Consider the following 19,832-nt stretch of genomic DNA (forward strand, 5'->3'; position numbering starts at 1 on the left):
AACACGAGGAGATACATAAGTAGATAGACGTGTCGCATCGAAACGAGAAACGGAATAGCGGAATACAGAAGGTTGTTGGTATAAGTAACTTCACGAGGGGGGGGATGTAAGGCGCGTTCGAGGGTGGCAGTTTCTAAGAGCGAAAGAGTAACGAAAAGAAATAGGCGAGGAGGGATGGGGAACGAGGTTAGGGGAGGACGCGAGTAGGGAGATCGATGCTTGACTTCCTCGTCGAGCTTCTTCTCCTCTCATTCGACTTTCATTTGCCAGCCTCTTCTTGCCTGGTTACGGTTATTAAAACCTGCGTGGCTTGAACTTTTCCTCACTCTCGATTCTTTGGAATTTAATTAAAGCCAGGATGAGAAACGCAACATCGATTGAGATCGAGGATCTCTATAAGGGGAATCGTAAACTTTTGGACTTGTTGTGTATAGCGTTCCTTTTCGAACTTCTCTGAATTATTTATATTTGTTTTTAAATCAACACAGCGATGGAAAATATATTTCTCTTCTCTACAATCGATAGGTTCTTCTATAAAAATGTATTAAAGTTATATATACAATTAAAATTGTTTGCGTTTCTTTCATAAATATATATTGCTCTGATTAAAAATACTTTACCCATGAATTTCTAAAAGTATAATAATCTTAAAATATTTTAATACTTCTTAATAGGAAATGATTATTATAAAATCTTTGAAACGAAATTAAAATCGTTAATTACTATTATAAAAATATATTATCAAATTATTTGAATAATTTACGTTCTTTTGGAAACACGAGCTTATCGCTCATCCGAATAGTTGCCGACACATGGTAACAGTAATCGTGGAAACGTATGAATATCATTGATATTCATCACGTCGCCACGTCGAATGGCGCCTGAAAACTTGAGAAAATCCAAGGTCCCAGTTGTAATTCTCCGCTTTGGCGATTCCGTTACCTCGTGGCTGGGTTCGGCCAGAATCCCACTTGGCAGACCGCTGCGGTTTAGCAAGTTGACGAGGGGGTGCGCGCCGTCATCCAACCCCTCACGCTTCAACCCTCTTATCCGACCCGCGATATTCCTATTTATACGTCGGGAAAACCTTGGACCACGCGTATTTCCTTCCCTCGATCCGGGCGAAGAATACACGTTGACTTTCTACCTTTTTTTTTTCTTCAAACCCATCCTTGGCCCCCTATTCAAACCGTTCGATCCAACTTTTCCACCGTGAAACGTTTAAGAAACGAAGCGTTTAATATTAAACGAGTGTATTTGCGGAGATTACGTGTCCTAGCTTCAAACTTTCGGTAGATTTAGATCGAGTCGTTGAAACGATCGAATTTTTAATAGGCAATAGTTGTTGAAAATGGTAGAATATAATTATAGTTATTCGTGGAATTGGATAGTAAATAATATCCACATTTAAAAATTCGTATATTAAAATATGACTTTTCTTTGTTAAAACACGAATGTACACGTTGTTATCTTTATTATAGATCGTGGAATATAAAATTATCTCTTCGATTTATCTATCTTATCCCCCCTTTACGATTTCGAAATCTTGTAATAAACGATTCTTTGCAATTTTTTTTTAATAATAAGAATGTAACCTAATACAACGAACCTTATGATATAATTAAAAAGTATAATTTCACAATTTCCACGAAACATTTTGCATTATCATAATAAGGAAGGGGAGGAAAAAAAGAAAAACATCTTTACGATTTCCAGATATCGAAAATTATTACAATTACACGAAACTTTATATCCTCGAATCATTCTTTGCTCAATTGCGATCATCGAACTTTCAAATTACTTGCTACACACTAATAAGGATAATCCGATATTAACGTTACAATATTGGAAGGGAAAATTGGGGAATTTGCACGAGCCACGTTGCCGTTGGTAACCCTCTTCTCCTTTCCTTGTTTCCTTCCCCGAATGTGGATTATTCAATGTAAGGTCGGCAGGTTAAAAGGAACGTTAGAACGTCGCGCAAGAAGGGGTTAGAGAAAATAAAGCGATAATTATAGGGAGACGATTTTGCGTGAGCGGTTACATAAATGCATGGCGTTCTCCCCCCCTCCTCCTCCGTTTCGCGTTGTACGTTTCATGTTTCACGCGTGTAATAGGAGGATAACTCGCAAGTTACAGTCCCACGGTTGACTCTGGTTTTGCCTTTAACGCCGGATTAGTGCGGCATCGCCGGGACTCGTGGTGGCGTTTAATCATTTTCGGTGCACACGGAACGTTGCGAATCGTTGGAAATGTCGGGATGGCTTGTGACACGCCACTGAGACCAGAATGCTTTAGAGAGACCGTCCAAGCTTTATGCTTTACTTCTTTTCGCGTGAATTTTAATATCGCGTGATAATACTGTGTAACACGCTTTTGGCAATTTTCATTAAGAGGTCGATTTCCAATTAATTTTTCGATATTTAAATTTGATTTTGTATCATATTCGCGAACGAAATCCTTGGAAATGTATGCACTTATGTTGGTATTATCATTGATAATGTAAAAGAAAGTCAAGTATATTAAAATATAATTTGATGTAGTTTCTGGAAATGAGAATAACAAAATTGAATAAAAAAAAATACTAGTCTTTTAAGATCTTACTTTAAGATCAACTATAAATAAAATGGGATTTGGCTAGAGCGCGTTTTTAGGAAAATAACTATAATGAGATTGCATTGTTTAAAAATGTAATTTAATTATCGTCCAACTAAAATAAATGAATAAATATAATCCACAGTATTAACTTTACCTCTTTAATTGTCTTTAAATTTTTAGTTTTTATTTCTCTATGAAATTCCATCAAATTTAGATAGAATGATTTATTATATTACTTAAGAGTCTAATTAAATTCTTTTGTACAATTCAAGAATGCCAATTGTTAATTACTTGAATTGTTTCATTCGAAAACGGAAGGTAATTAAATAGGAAAAAATCAATCTTTGATTGATTTCGAAAGGAATACTTTATCTGGTATTTAGAGATCAACTCGTGCGTTTGAATTGTCGAACTTGCCTCTGATCTTCCATTTAACGCTAGATCGAAGCTTGGCTTCTTTCTAGGATCTGACGAATCGTTTAATCGTTCTTATTGCATTGCTATTCGAAACGCAGACTCAAACTAAGAGAATCGAATACTTTGAGAGCTGATGTTTATAAGTTTTATGCGAAGGAAACCGAGGAACGAAACCGATCTTGAACCGATTCTAGATCAAAGATACTTTTTTCGTCTACGCGTTTGATCTTCCAATCGCCAAATGGTAATTAGAAAATTCATTCTTTTTCAATTAATCATGATTTAATTTCATTAGCTAGTTTTTTTATTCCTTAAAATTTTATTTTTACAATATGTTGAAAGAACTAGTAACAAATTATTTTAAATTATTTACACATTAATGTGTTCATCTTTAAAGGATTGATTATAGAGTTATTCAAAATAAACATAAAATTTGGCAAATCACATATCAATATTATATATTCAAATCTATCCATTTCAAAAGTGTCATTTAAATAATCTGATCTCCAAATAACTCGATTCTAATTCTTCACGAAAAAATCTTTTTTTTCCTTCTTCCTCCTCTTTCACGTCTAAACAATTGCTCTAATATATAAAATCGATCGATTAGCGAGCGCAATCGAGCGTATACTTCAACTATTTATCATATTCGGCAATGCCAGAAAAGTTCTCGACTTCGATTATCCAACCCGTTGTTCCAAGTAATGCGAATTCATACGTTTAGTTTGCCTTATGAATCTCGGGAAGTAGGCCGACGTTATATGAGGGAGGGAGGGGATGGTGCATCGAGCCAAGAACTGTTTCTGAACAAGCCTGTATCGAGGGGCAGTAAAATCGCGGAGGTGGAAGTAAGGATGGAGCTGGATAGGTTCGTGGAATTGTTTTGTATCGCGCTAAAACGTGGCAAAGTTTCGGTTTGGCACGCGAAGGTGCATGGAAAAATCGTGGAAGGAAGAGGGACGTGGCGCAAAAGTATTGGAAAGGGAGAGAAAAAGGAAAGCGGGCGCCGGTTCTCGACAAATTATATTGCCCGCTCCCTCCCTCCTTCGCTCTCCCCTCTCTGGCCACCCCCTCGAAATGTTTCGCGGAACAACGTGTTCGACAACATATCCCGTCCCATGGAAACGTATCGCCGCTCAAAACTTTCGGAATCAGCCGAATAATCGTGCGGGCTTTTCTCAGCTCTTCAGAAACGAAGAGGATTCAACAATGTCGAATCCGAATTACGAGCTAACTTTCTCTTGCGTGAATTCGATCATGCGATTTTGTATGTAAACATTTATGAAATGATTATTGAGCTGTTTAATAACTTATAATAAATAAGGATCGATCAATCTTTGTGTTTATTTTGATAATTTAGAATCAACTCTTTAAAGAAGTTTTATAAATTTGTCGAAACTTTGTATATAGAGTGTGTTTCAAGTAAACTTCGTCGATGAATTGTGTGATTAGAAATGAAAATAAAAAGAGAAAGAGAAATGAAAAGGTATGTTACAAATAATGTTGAATAATATTTCTAGTTTAAAGTTTTGCTTTCCTTTATGAATACACGATATCTCGGTATCATTGAATGTTTAATTTCATTTAATTTCATTATAGTTTTGTCCAACTTCTTCGCGTATAATGTTTTAATTAATTTGTATATGTTACTTTACAAAACACAATGAAACTGGAATTAACTTTGTAGTAGAGTTTACTGGTTTAATGAACCAGTATGTAAAAATGTTATATCAACGTATGTTTAGTACGTATGTACTCTTTATATCAAAAGATAGCACGAATATTTACGTATATTTTCTTGCTTTATAGTGAACCGGAGGAAATAATATTATCGTGTTTCTTAATATTTTATATTTTTAGTTGAGACGTTCAAAGATGTTTTCGTTAAACGACAATTTCTAATTTTATTTTTTTAGGAATTATTTTATAGAATGTACAATTGGCAAAATTCTTTAGATGAAGATAGATCTGGGATATATTATATTTCATATAATATATCATTTTATATACATTGTTTGGTACAAAAGAAATATTTTTATATTTCTAAACAATTTTTACACGAAATTATATAAATATACGATTTTATCCATCAAATGACTATATAATTATTATTACAAAATTACAAAATTCATAATTTTTTCAATTATTTGTTAATTTATTATCTATCAATTAATTTATTCAGACTTACGTTTCCCATTTTACTTGAAAGGAAAGAAAAATCTAAAATCAGAATAAAATTTGTTCTCCAATTACTCCTCGCTTATCCCTCATCGATAGATTTTCGTAATAAGCTCTCGTAACACTTTCTCCGATCGAACTAATTCCAAAATAAAATTAAACGATCCATTAATAACTCGCATAACTTCAGAAATAAATGAATGAGTAAACGAAACTAAAAAGAAAAAAAAAAGATTAAAACAAAAGAAACATCGCTGCCTCCACATCTGTGTATATATCAACGTCGTTAAAGGTACGATTCAGGGAATGTAATAAATGGCGGCGACAAGCGTGAGAACATCGGCGAACGCGAGACGATTTGACGATGAAAAGAGAAAGAGAAAGAGAGAAAGAGAAAGAAAGAAGAGAAGAGAACACGACAAATCCGAATGTTTATTTGGTCCAGAAATTTTCAGTCAGGAGTCACAATGAATATTTTAATGACTTCCTGTGGATGCTCGCGCCTCTGAGCCAGTTGCAAAGTCGGCATCCGTGAGGAGAGTGGCACGAGTCTGTATGGAGGGTGGGCGAAGAAGGGCGAGGGGTTGGAAAGGAGTCGGAGAGAAGAACAGACTGCAGAGAGAAGGGAAGTCCTCGGTCTCTCCTCTTTCCTTGGAAATTATAATCGCGCCACTTACCGTGCCACGGCTGGTCCCCTCCTCCTCTCTCTCTCTCTCTCTCTCTCTCTCTCCATCTCTCTTTCTCCGTATCATCCACCTTTAGGCCGACTCGCTCCAACGTCCCTTGCCTTTACGGAACGTTGATTTCATTTTACGGTAATTGTGTTTACGGGACGACACGCGAGTTACAAGTCTTTGTAATTTCGTGGAATTGTGAAGCTTTAGTTGCCTTCTTCAAAGGAAGACCGTGGATAGTTTTCCTTTTCGACGAATCGTTCACAACTGTTTTCGTGTTTTGTCAGGAAGCTGAATATCCGTGATCGTGAAGCGTTCTTTCTCGAACCCGTTGTTTGCAAGCAATGCTTGGGAACTTGGTAGAAATTTATGATAATTAAGAAAAATAAATAATGTTTCGAGTGCTAGGGATTAATACGATACGATTATACGTAATGTGATAAACTTGTGCATTTTTATCGACTATAATAGAACAGCTTTTGTTTAAAAACTAAATCTTCAAACAAATTAATCGTTTAAAGGAAGAATCGATTCGTGAATAAACTCTGATGATTCCATTCCATTAACATTTTAAGAGAGAACGATATAATTAGTTTTACGTTATAATTTGTATTTTTTATTATTCTTTTTACTGAAATACAGAAGTAAATTTCATTAATATACACGTTGCTTCTATTTTGAAATATTCGATGAAATTTCCAGTATTGAATAAAACTATGATTTTTTTTATAATTTTTTTTTACAATTTAGTATCAAAAATGAGGTGGAAAATTATTTAAAGAAAAATTTTATATCTTGTCATTTGCCTTCGTAGTACACGTAAAATGTACTTCGTAGTACATTTTGCATACAAAATTTTTGATCAATTATTAACAGACGGATGTTAACTGGAACACGTAGTCACGTAGGGAATCGGGAAACGTTCAAAAATAATTCGCGGGGAGGGAATAGGGATATACGTTTCGTTTTATCATAATGAAAGCGACGTACGTCCCTCCTGGAGGAGAACGATTCCACGAACGAAATTTATTTCCGTGAAATGAGAGAGGCGCGGTTCCGAACGGCCGTCTCCTCGTCGACCCATTCCCTCTTCCTTCCTCCCTCCCTCCCTCCCTCCCTCCAGGTGTATTAAAAATGCTTTTAAAGCGAAAAAACAGTAAAGTGCGTTATAAATTACTTTTCAACCGTGGAAGAGTAGCTTTTACGTAGCTGGCCGTATGAAAGTTCGTACTTCACCTCGGATATTCCCACTTCCGGCCATGTATAAATGCATGACCGGCGTGATTTCCAACTCTTTCGATCGATAACAAGGAAATTATACGAAGCCGGGTCAAACATACCGAAAAACTGTGTCAGTGCAATCACGATTTCACACCTATTTCGAAGCGAAGTATATACGTCTGATCCAACTGTTCGTATCTTGCTGCCAAGATTTAACCGAATCAATATCGATGTTATATATATATTTTTAAAATTGGAAAAGGATACGTTTCATCTATTCCAATTTTTTATTAATCGAAATTCTTCTTCGTTGTTCCCAATATCTATCGCATTTTACATTACGTCTCCGTATATTTCGAAATATATATACGACAAATCCGTGAAATTCATTTTAATTAACCTGAAAATGAAATATTTAAAAAAAAAAAAATTCCTTTGAAACGTCGACTCTTTGTACGCGCAAATATATATATATATATCTATACTTTCGGTTACCGTTTCAACCATCGTGACAGAATACCCCGGATGGATGATCTGTTATCCACGGATCAAATGTTCCACCACGGGTTTCCAGTTACATTGAAAACGTCCACGAAGGGTAAAAGGGTAAATCTAATCTCGATTCAGACGGCATAAAAGCTAGCGCGATGTCTCATTTTACGATACGACGGCTACGTATATACGTATATATATATATATATATATATATATGATATGCGCAAGGACCGGCAGTTCGACTTTGTAAGATATATTAAGCAGTCGGCTTATAGGCGGCAGTAATATTCGACCCTTTCGAGCCATCCACATGGCAAATCCTTAATCGAGTACCCTTCGACGATGCTCCATCGTCGCGGCGGGTTCAGCCTTGGGGCTTGAGGAGGGAAATTTCGATCTATTTGGTTTTGTACACGGGATGGAAATTTCATCGGCGCACTTTTGTACGATGATCGATTAAAATGGAAAATGAACATTTTTCGGGCGGGCTACATAACTGTTTGCTGTTGGATAAAAATTTATCACGCGTGATCAGTGTCACGGGATAATTGATACAGGCGCGTGGCAGAAAAATGGCGGACGCGCGAAACAAAATGGTAAATCGTGTAAAATTGCGATGAACGTTTTAAATTTCGCCGTTTAAATGGGAATAATGGGGGTGACGGGGAGGGGAGGATGAGAATCGTCGTGGAGATATACTGTAATGGGAGGAATCGTGTAACGTGAGAACATTTTGAATAACTTATAAATTACTGAATATAGAATGCTGCGTCAAAAAAAAAAAAATATTTTAAATACATGAAAATTGACGTTGAAAAAAAGAAAAATGATTCGATATCAATTTCGGATGAATATATAGATATATGGATGATATGAGGAGTTTTTCTTTTTTTTTTTTTTTTTTTAAATGTTATGCATTAATCGATACAAATTGTTGTTCTCTGAAAGTCTATTAAACCATTTATGATGAAAAATTATTACTCTGGCAGATATTTTAATTTGAATTTTGTGAAATTTATCGCGTGTGAAAGACAAAGAAAAGAAAATTTTTCTTATAAGAGATAATAATTTATATTGATTAATGGTTTAAAGCAAAACAATCGAACGAAAAAAAGTTTGTAAAAATAAGAATAAAATCGAATTGTGTTGTATACAATTTTATAAACGTATAAGAATAATTTTCCTAAAAAGATTTCATAGATAATTTGATTATAAGATATAATAAAAAAAAAGTCAAAGTTACAAACAGTTCAAGCAATAAAAAGGTGTTATTAATCATGAACCTATTCATTAGAAATAAATTAAAAAATGAATAGAATTGGACTTTTTTTTTTTATAATTCCAATTATTATAGTTTTAAATATGATACAAAAATTTAATATAAATTTTATCATAATATTAACATACTAATAATAAATATTCAACAAATTAATAATTACTTAAAATTATTGAACAAAGAAATTTTCCAATTTTTAAATTTCTTATCTGGAAAAATTTCATTATATATAAATCCGTCGAAGTATCGAGTTTAGAACGTATTTCCCGCACCGTCGGTTAATTATTGCACAAAACCCGATATCATAACTTGATATCGTGGCTTTCCAGATATTAAATTCCTTTCGTGCATATTTCATCAGTTACGCAACGAGCTTGTTATACGTACACTATTACCGCGTGTCTGTTGACTTTGATTCCATGTAATCAACTTACTAATAAGAGTTCGCATCGCGGGGGGATGCGATCGATCCATGTCGAATTTCCGATAAATCATTTTTCACTTTTTTTTTAATCGATCGTTACCGTACAACTATTATATACACATCCATTTACCTATCCATTTTGGATAGATTTTTGTGTATAAATAATTAAATTTCCTATTTCTTTCTTATTCAAAATTATTATTAAGCATTTAATATTAATTAATCTAATTCTAACGATAGTACCAAATTCCATTAGTATTCATTGAATAAAGATGTTAGATTAGAATTCATTATCAACGCAAAAATAGTGACCAAAAGATAAATAAATCAGTGATATTTAAAATTTATGAAGAAAATAAGTAATAGTATATAATTAAATATACATGAATATTTTATCAAAATATTTCTTTTATCAGACATATTACTTTTTAGATATAATATTGTTTATATTAATTTTTAAATGCAATTTAAACGTTATTATTAACTAATATCCAATTTATTAATTAACGTAAAAATGTTACTTGTAATAAGTTAAAAATTGATATAAAAATATTATTCTACTTATTGTAAAACCTGTCTTGTAATTTATTTCAGTCATTCTTATCGATATAATATCTTCGAATAAAAAAAGAAATTTCAATTGCTTTCATCCCCTTATCGACATATCTCAATTACATTTTAAATATAGGGGGAAAAATTGTTAATCCATAGATAATCCATTTCTAATAATATTAAATTGAATATAAAAAAGATTTTTTTCAATTATCATTCATCTTGTTATACATCGACATATATCACAACGTTTATCGATATCGTTATTCGTGAGCACTACTTCCAGTGCTTCGTCAAAGATGCGACTAGGGTAACTGGCCCACGACATTATTGAATGATAATTTCTGATCACTCCCTAGGGAGAAATGTCTCCTGGCATCCTTGGCAACCACGCAACCCGACCTCGAAATAACGTCAGCATCCATTATACCGTGTATTCTCTCGGTTTCGTACGGGTACCACACACACACACACACTTAAATCTTCGGCCCAGAGTTATGGCCGTGCACGTGGAACCGAATATATACGGCCCCCGCATTCGCTATTTCTTCCCCGCGATAATTGCAATTTAATTCGTTATGCGATGTTTTATTAAGAGGCGAGAAATCAGATCTCTCGACGTTGAATCATTGCTCACGTTTGTGATTCGTTTCAGGGGAAATTTTTCAAATTTTGTCATTTTTGCGCGATTGAATATGTAAAAATTCTTCAGTTATGAATTAATAATGAATATTTCTTACATTCCATTGTTAGATAATCTTTATTTTTATTTAGAAATTTCGAAGATTTGAATATTTGTGAAAATTTTGAGGGAGATAATGTGAGTGAATATGAGTTATTTTTAAATATAAAAGGGATAATGTTAATAGTTAGGCAAATTGCAAAGTTGTGTTTCATGGTGAATTTCTTTGGCAATTATAGAAGATACAGTAATAAAAAAAAGATGCGGAACTTTATTTCATAAATTTATTTTAATGGTATTCTTTAAACAAAATTTTGATTACAAGGATGTGATTCTTTTAAATTAAATGAGATTTAAATCTCATCTCCTTCAATTATAATAATAGTACATATTTTTTTTCTTCTTGAAATTATTTCATTCAAAGTCAAAAAGATCGATTTTTATTTCACATTATTATTACATGATTTCAATTTCAAAAATTAAAACATTGAAATTGAAATTCTTCCATTTTATACCCAAAATATTTATAAAATGTTAACAATAAATACTCGCTATTTTAGAAAAACGAGATCACGAAAATTTCTAAAGAAAGAAAACACATTCGCAAAGATATTCGCATAAAAAAATACCAAGTTTTTGCTTTTAAACAAATATCAAGAATTTTCTTTAAGAAAGAACAAAAAAAAGAAACCCATCAAAAAGTGAATGAAAAAGTCTCTTTCAATTTTCCTCCCATTCTCTCCAATTGAAAAAGGTATTCAAGATAACCGTTTAAACGTACCACCCTGTACATCCACCGCGCCACGTTATCGTACTTTATCAGCCCACGAAAATGAATTCTCCGTACCAATTGCTGAAAGAGCTTGGCTCCTATTAGCATATAAACGAAAAGTATAGACCGGTTTTAAACATTGAACGGTTGTACGCGGGTGGTGCATGTACGCCGTTACACCCTCCTCTTCCTCCTCCTCCTCTTCTCTCTTCTCTCTCTTCCCCCTCTCCTTGCTCGAAATCTATCTGTAACGGCACCCCTGGCACGGGAATGATTCGAACGTGATATTATCGGTGATAATGGGCGGCGTTAGCGCGTTCAAAAATTAATATCCAGGCGAATTCGCCGGCCTGGCTCGGCTGTGAAAGTGAATGTAATCAACCGGCCGACATAACGCAATTATCGTTCCGAGTCTTTATCATCTGATTAAAACTAGCTGCGCTTGTTCTACGCAACGTTTATCTAACATCGGATTAATATGTGGAACAGTGATTCCCTTAAAATTACCGATAAAATGATAATCTGATTACTGAAGGGGAGGAAGAGAGAGAGAGAGAGAGAGAGAGGGGAGGGAGTGTCATATTTATATTAACAATTGATTGTCAATGTTTCGATCAATTCGTGCTTTTGTCCGTTGATTATCCTAATGTTGAATTAATTGTGCTCGAGTTAATATATTATACGTGAATTAGGTTATTACTTTTGTAATGGTATAGTTTTTTTTTTTTTTTTTTTAAGTTTTATACGAGCCACGATGAGTCAAGAATATTCGAATGTATTGATTAAATGTTATGTAATAAGTTTTATGCTTTTTGTTTTAGAATGAATATTTATTTGTAATAGGGTAGCAGGATAATATATTTCTTATTTAAAGCTTCAGTATATTGAAAAATGAATGGAAATAATATTGATAGTGACGAGAAATAAAAAAAGTTTCTTCGATTGAATCATTCGAAGAGAAAGAGAAAGGGAGAATAAAAATTTTTACGATGAGACGAATATTTGGAAAAAGAGATTGATAAATCTACCATTAAATTTATTTGACAATTTATTTAACTTTACTATAACATTCTTTCTTCTTTTAATTGGAACGTAAGATTGAGTAAGATTAGATAGTTTTATTTCTTAATTTCATCCCTTATTTTCCATTTTCTATGTTTTTACATAGAATATTGAGAAAGAAAGAAAATAAGAAGGGAATAAGAGTTTAAAAAAGAATATTAATAAATTATGTTTAAATAATATTTGAAAATATGTATTTTTATTTGTTTTTATCGTATCGTTATATAATAATTAGGAATCATCCTATTTCTGAATTTTAATTATTTTGTGCATAAAATTATTTAAATAAATTTTCTCATTTTTGATATGTGTAAAATCACGTGTTTTTACAATTTATATGTAAATTATTCTTACAGACATGTGTTGAATAATATTCATGGTGAGAATTAACAATTAACGATAATCATCAGCAATTAATGGTAACAATTGAAATATGGAAATGATTGGTGATTAAAATATTATTGTATCGGTGTATGACATTATTAATCGCAATTAATGATTAAAATAGATATTTAATCGTTCAATTAATCAATGATTAATTATAAAAGTTTTCTCTATCGTGAAATTAATATTGAATTTTGAGATAATAGTATCAATTTACTAGTACTATTTATTCTTTTAATAATATAGAAACTTTCATAAATTATGGATTTTTAATCAACAATCAAAATTTGTGATACTAATAATTATTACCTATTAATTATTAATTTTATATTGCTTGTATTAAATTACAAACTTTAATCAATTATTATCCAATATTGATTATAAATCATTAATTATAATATATATGTATATTTGAAAATTATTATTCAATTCATATACATTAGCGATCAAAATATTTAATTATTAATGAAAATATTAATTGTAACGAAAAGTGCAATTATTAAATTCAATACCTTTACATTCAATAATTAGTAAACTTTGATTTAAATATTTTTAACATTTCCTTTAATAAATATGGAATCACATTGTAAGATGTATTATGATTTGTTCCAATTATTAGACAATCAATGAAATCATTGTTGTCAGCATCAATTGATTCATAAGAATAATGAATTTAAATTATAAAATGTAACAATTCATTATTCGCTTATTTTAACATCATTAAGAAACTATTCACATCTTCATTCCATCTTTTTTTTTCATCATAGTCCCCTTTCAAACGGATTGGTAATTTTATTTTAGAAGGGCAACGAATTAACTAGTATACCAACGATTACAAATAAATATATTAATAACATTATAAACTATGCTATTACGTAGTAACTAGCAATTAAGTATTAACGATAAACTCTCAACGTATCTACTGAAATATTCAAACTGTTTACAATGGTGGTTAATTCATAATACGATAATTCTAACGAACAATTGTATAATCGACAAAGTTGATTCGAACTCGGTGAAAATAATTCTTACTGTTGTGTTTCGAAACAGCTTTTCGAACGAAATACACAGTGAACTTTATCGAAGATACAGATTTCGGAATGTGTGTTCGAGGGAAGTTCTTAAGAAAATACATTCCGAGCAATCGGTATCAAAGTACGAAGTCTGGTAGTCGAACTTTCACGACTACTCCTTACCTTAGCCGACCGAGCTAAGCAATCTTCTTGAAACTCTTCCTCGAGAGGAACGTTACTCCATTTACAAAAGCTAAGAGCACGCACGCGTATCGTTCGATGAACGAACATTAACGAAGTGGTATATCACGTGGATAAATCCAAATGATCGATTTTCGATTCGGGAGAGGGATTTTGAAACGTTTGAATTTGTTGAACGTTTAATATTAAAATTTTAATCCTTGTATACCGTTTCAATGTTATTTATTTGACGATATTCGAGATATAATATGTGATCTATGAAAATATTTGAACGAAGAGATATTTAAACAGAGTTTCTACGAATATTACATCTTTACTTAGGTGTTATACGAGATTTTTAAAATTGCTTAATTAACATTGTTAAATATTAAATATGATTATTATATCATAACGTTTGAAACAAATATTTCTTGAATTAATATTTTTAATCATTAATGGAAGTAAAAAGATTTCTTTTGAAATTTGTACGATAAAATAGAAATGCGTTAACGTGTGTACAGTTATCTTCGAAAAGATAATATTTGGGAAAAATATACATTCATATACGTGGATTATATTATTTCTCCAAGAATCTTTTAAATTCTTGAATTCAAGAGAAATTATATTCTCTCAAATTATTCATAATCTAACTTAATTTTGTTGAATAAAATACAGATATACGTGATGTCATCAATTAATTCAACTTAGAAATAAGCTCATAATTTTTGCACAATTATAATTTTACACCCTTGTTCAATTTTTACTCGACCTCGTTACCTCAAATTTTTACGAGCAAGTTATATATATTCGCGAGTACAATCTTCGTCGAGTCCAGCAAAAATTTTATTCCGCATGGAATACTTTCATTGTTCCAAGAATTTTTAATACACCCTATTACGTCGATCAAGTCGTAATTTTTTTACCACACGGGTAAATTGAAACGTTAAATAATTAGCCGCTTTTTATTTTCTCAGAGCGAGAATTCATCAGAAGGCAGGAAGAAGAAAAAGCGTAATAAAATTCTTTTAAATGTCAAACAGAATTGTATTTCCCCTCTCTTCCATTGTTTCGTTCTTTCTATTCCACGCGGTTCCCCGTTTGATTTGTTGACGGATCAACAATCGATAAGATGGCCGATGGCCATTCGTTGAAGCCATAAAATAAAAGAAAAAATATATGAACAATTTAAAAATATATAATCAATTTCATCGATCGTTCATCGATCGCGATCCTGAAAACGAGTTTAACGAGTGAAATAATTGAAACGTCGATTAATTTTTTTTCTTAGATAAAATTTTCAACAAGAAAACTTTACTTCTCGTGACCTACTTAATTAATAGTTCAACCGGATCGAATAGGGTGAAATATTTATCCTCGTTTTTGGTCAGAAGTTAAACTTCCCGTCGACATTCAAAAAAGGAAAGTTGAATTAAAGTTCGCCAAGTTATTTATGCTTTCACGAGTTTTCCAAGAGGGCGTTTTATATCTTTGGGGACGTTCTCATTTCCACGAGAATCTTTAAGCAGGGTTACATCTATACGTGTGTATACGTAAAATCTTTTTAATTTCTTTATTAAAAATTTGCATTCTTGATTGGAAATGTTTCAAATATTTGCGGAAATAATTTTCGAAACGTCATTCATCCAAATCGTTTCGTTTCAAAAAAGAGAAAATTAAAATAACAAATTCTTTACGGAAAATTATTAAATCAGAGAGGTTAAAAAAGAAATAATTAATATATTTTTATTTCTTCAAACTTTTAATAAAAAGAATCCGATCATTATTCTTTTATGATCAAAAATATTAGAAATTAATGCATTGATTCTTAATTCTGTTTAATTTGTATAGATTTTAACTTTTACAATTATTGAACTATAAAATTCTCTTAAAGCAATATTTACCATCCAAATTGACTTATTGAAACTTATTCAAATTTTTTTTTATAATAATACAATAATTAATCTAGTTTCTATATAAATAATTACCCACAATGCATTAGTTGTCAATAATTCCAACTTATTTCCAATAAAATTACAATAAACGAATTTATTCTTTCATTATCAAAATGGAAAATACATATTTTCATTTTCATAATCAATAAATAACAAGATTTAAAATAATTGTTTGCATAACCGTCTTCTCAACTCGGCTTGCCTTAATCTCTCTTTCTCTCTCTCTTTCTCTCTCTCGATGAGAAAAACGCTCAAACGTTTATCTTGGAAGAATTTACATTGTTTATTTTAGACAAGATTGATTTTTGTTAACTTTGTTAACAAATATCTCTCGGGAGATAAGTATAAGATCGTTACGAACACTTAATTGTATGTAAGGAGATGGAAAGAATAGGAGAGGAGGAGGGGGATGAAACGATGCAGATGACGCGAGGTCGCAGCTCTGCGAATTATAATTAAATTTAATTACGCAGCTCCGGTAGTTACCTAGAAATGCATGTGAGATTTTAAAGCAGAAATTACTTGATGACTCTCCGCGAAAATTCTCTCCTCCAGTCTATTCCAGATATCTTATGTATACACATAAGCGATTCTATTAGTTTTTGTTCCCAAAAACGAACAAATTTTTAATCTTTCCAATTCTTTCTATACATATAAAAATTTTAAATAAAACAAAATCGATTCAAAGATTGATCAATTAATAATTAGTTCTTCTTTATCTTTCGTAAAATCTATGAATAGAAACTAAAAGTTTCTATTTATTATTTTAAATTTTAAATTTGAAAAATTATCCTATTGAAGGATGTATTCAATCATTAAATTCCTGGAAAATATTTTACGAAATCGATCATCTCGCAACAATATACAATTTCTTTCATTTCATCATTTCTTTTCCCTTTCTTTTTCCACATCCGCAAACAAAAATTTCTTGTCACATTGATCAATTAATAGTTGTTCTTTATCTTTCCTTATCTTTTAAAATCACACTAAAATTTTCTATTCATTATATTTATCATTTTAAATTTTAAATTTGAAAAATTATCCTATTGAAGGATATATTCAATCATTAAATTTCTGGAAAATATTTTACGAAATCGATCATCTCGCAACAATATACAATTTCTTTCGTTTCATTTCTTTTCCCTTTCTCTTTCCACATCCGCAAACAAAAATCTCTTGTCACATTGATCAATTAATAGTTGTTCTTTATCTTTCCTTATCTTTTAAAATCACACTAAAAGTTTCTATTCATTATATTTATTATTTTAAATTTTAAATTTGAAAAATTATCCTATTGAAGAATGTATTTAATCATTAAATTTCTGGAAAATAATTTACGAAATCGATCATCTCGCAATAAATATACAATTTCTTTCGTTTCATCATTTCTTTTCTCTTTCTCTTTTCACATCCGCAAACAAAAATCTCTTGTCGCTTGATTTCTTCGCGTAACGATGCGTGTTGGTGCGGTGTCTTCTACAGGATAATACAATGCTACGAGAAAACAAAAGGGTAGGGGGGAGGGAGAGCTTGGCTGTAATAATTAGCGGCTATAGAAAATTAATGTAGCGTGGAATGCGAGAGAAGGGTAAACTTTCGGGCATCCTGGAACAACGGCATACCGCGTTACGCTATCGTACACACACACACACACACACACACACCGACACCATCGTTGTTGTTCTGTACTGATCATTAATAAGGACGCCGGGTCCTGGGTTCTTATAGTCCCTTCTATAAACATGCGACAGATATGCCTGGCTATCGACTTACGTATTAATCCTTTAATCTCTTGTCGTTATTCCCCGGGATCATTTGTCATCGGGACAAAGGGTAAATTTGAAATAAACAGTTTCTTTGATAAGCCTGCCACCTGCCATTCACCCTATCGTTTCAAGTATCTTCAAAATTTATGGTATAAGCCGAGAATGATAATACTTTGAAATATTTCCAATTTTCAAGAGAAAGAAGCATTAAATCTTGCAGGAAAGATATTTTTTAAATCAATTTGTTATGGATTTTTAATTAATTAGACGATAATCGAATTAAAATATTTCAAATTTGCAAATTTTCTTAACAAAATTCCCTCAATGCGCAACGATAACAATTATCGTGTATATAATTTTCGATTACTTTTTTCATCGTGTAATCTATAATCGGATAGAAGATGACGCGACAGAAAAGGTAGAAAAATAACACGGGAAAAAGGAAATAAAAATATCCACGTTTCGTTTTATTTCGCAATTTTCTGATAAAATGTCTCGTTAACGAGAGTCAAAGAACCGGATATCCCCTCAACATCGTGCGTTCACCAAACGACGTCTAATTACGAGGATGGCTGTCGTTCGAATCTCAGGTTATTCCAACCTATCTGACCAGAGAGGATGAAAGTAATTACCTTGCCGTGCGAACGATTAATTAAGTAGCTGGATGCACGAATTGTAGATGGCCAGGGCGAACTGGAGGACCCCGTTTTGACGCGCCCTGTTATGCACAGGGCTCCGTGTGTACAACGGATATCCAGAATCCGTTCTCCAGGATGAAACACTTCATGATTATCCCGAGCGGAAAATTTCGCGACGAAAATTAATTTTGTATTCCACAAATCGATAATTAATACAATCTCGTTTTTTCTCCTGATCACAAATTTATGACAAATCATGGAAATCTTTATAGAAACTTTCTTTTTCTATTATTAATATGTAAAATCATTTCGTGAATGATGAAATTTATTCATTAAAGAACGAAGATATAGATATCCTTCGAGATGTTTATAGAAAATAGATGATACTTACATAAATTACAGAATATTTCTCGTTATCTGATCAAAAAAGAAGAAGAAAGATAAGACTGAAGAAAAGACTGATACATGGAATGGTCCAATAACCTGAACTTATCTAAGACGAGCCGTCGTTAAAAAAGGAGGAAGAAGGAAAAATTCGCGTTAATTACGACTGTGTAAATCAAGGAGACCGGTGGTAATTACAGCCGGTTTGAAGAACGGCTCGCTTTGATATAACCGTATCCCGCTGTTGAATTTCTCAAAGAAACAACCCCCCCTCCCCTTTATTATACCAGGCCACCTTGGAATCGCACGCGTGCGTGCGCGCGTGTGTTTGACACAGATATGCAGCCGCACGCACACCACTCATCCCTGTGTGCACTCGTCCGTGGACCGGAACCTCGTCCACGTTGATGACATCGACAACGGTATAATGTAATCATTCCTGAGAGAGCGGTGCCGCCGGTATACGTGTCACGGCATGCGCCCGACCTCTTCTCCTCTCCCCTCCCTCCTTTTTCTTCTCGCCTCCCTCTTCAATCAACGCGATCCGCGTCATCTTCCCCTCTCGCGCAAGAGGAAGTCGCGGTGCAAGAGAGTAAATAAGAGGAACGAAGCTACTCGAGGTGTTCAGCATCGAGTTTATATATATATGTGTGTGTGTGAGGAGGAAGGGATAGGAAAGAAGCTACGTGACTGACCTCGTAACTGCCGTTTCTAGCCGATCGACACGTAGAACGGGTATTGCCGGATCAATAATGAAGCGTGTCGCTGAAGAATGCAACAATAATCCGCCCCCACGGGATACCCTCTAAACGAGACAAGTTCGCGTGCTCGTTCAAACGGCCGCCCGCGATCTTACGGTTATATTTTCGCATCGAATCTCGAGTTCGTTTATCGCGCCTCTCCTTTCTTACGTACGGTGAATTGTTGGGAGGGGAGGGGAAATAAAAGAGGATAACGGAGGGAGGATAATCGTGTAATCTCGGGGGGGTGGATTGGAAAAATTTGCCCCATTATTTTGAAAGGATCGAATACGAAATCGTGTACTTTATACCGTTGATCTTTAACAGTGTATTATTTCTTTCAAAGAAGAGTGAAACAGATTGGCTTTTTTATTTTGAGCAGAATCATTTGAAATCGAAAGTTGGAATTGTAATATATAATATC

The 19,832-nt window shown here is 32.8% G+C and overlaps 1 protein-coding gene across 2 annotated transcripts in view; it reads left to right on the plus strand.

Moving 5' to 3' along the window:
* LOC411220 (glutamate receptor 1) overlaps positions 1-19,832 on the plus strand; it is a 274,056-nt gene that overhangs the window by 10,367 nt on the left and 243,857 nt on the right. The gene's annotated exons all lie outside the window — the stretch shown is intronic.

This window comes from Apis mellifera, linkage group LG7 (assembly GCF_003254395.2).
Source record: "Apis mellifera strain DH4 linkage group LG7, Amel_HAv3.1, whole genome shotgun sequence".
NCBI lineage: Eukaryota > Metazoa > Arthropoda > Insecta > Hymenoptera > Apidae > Apis > Apis mellifera.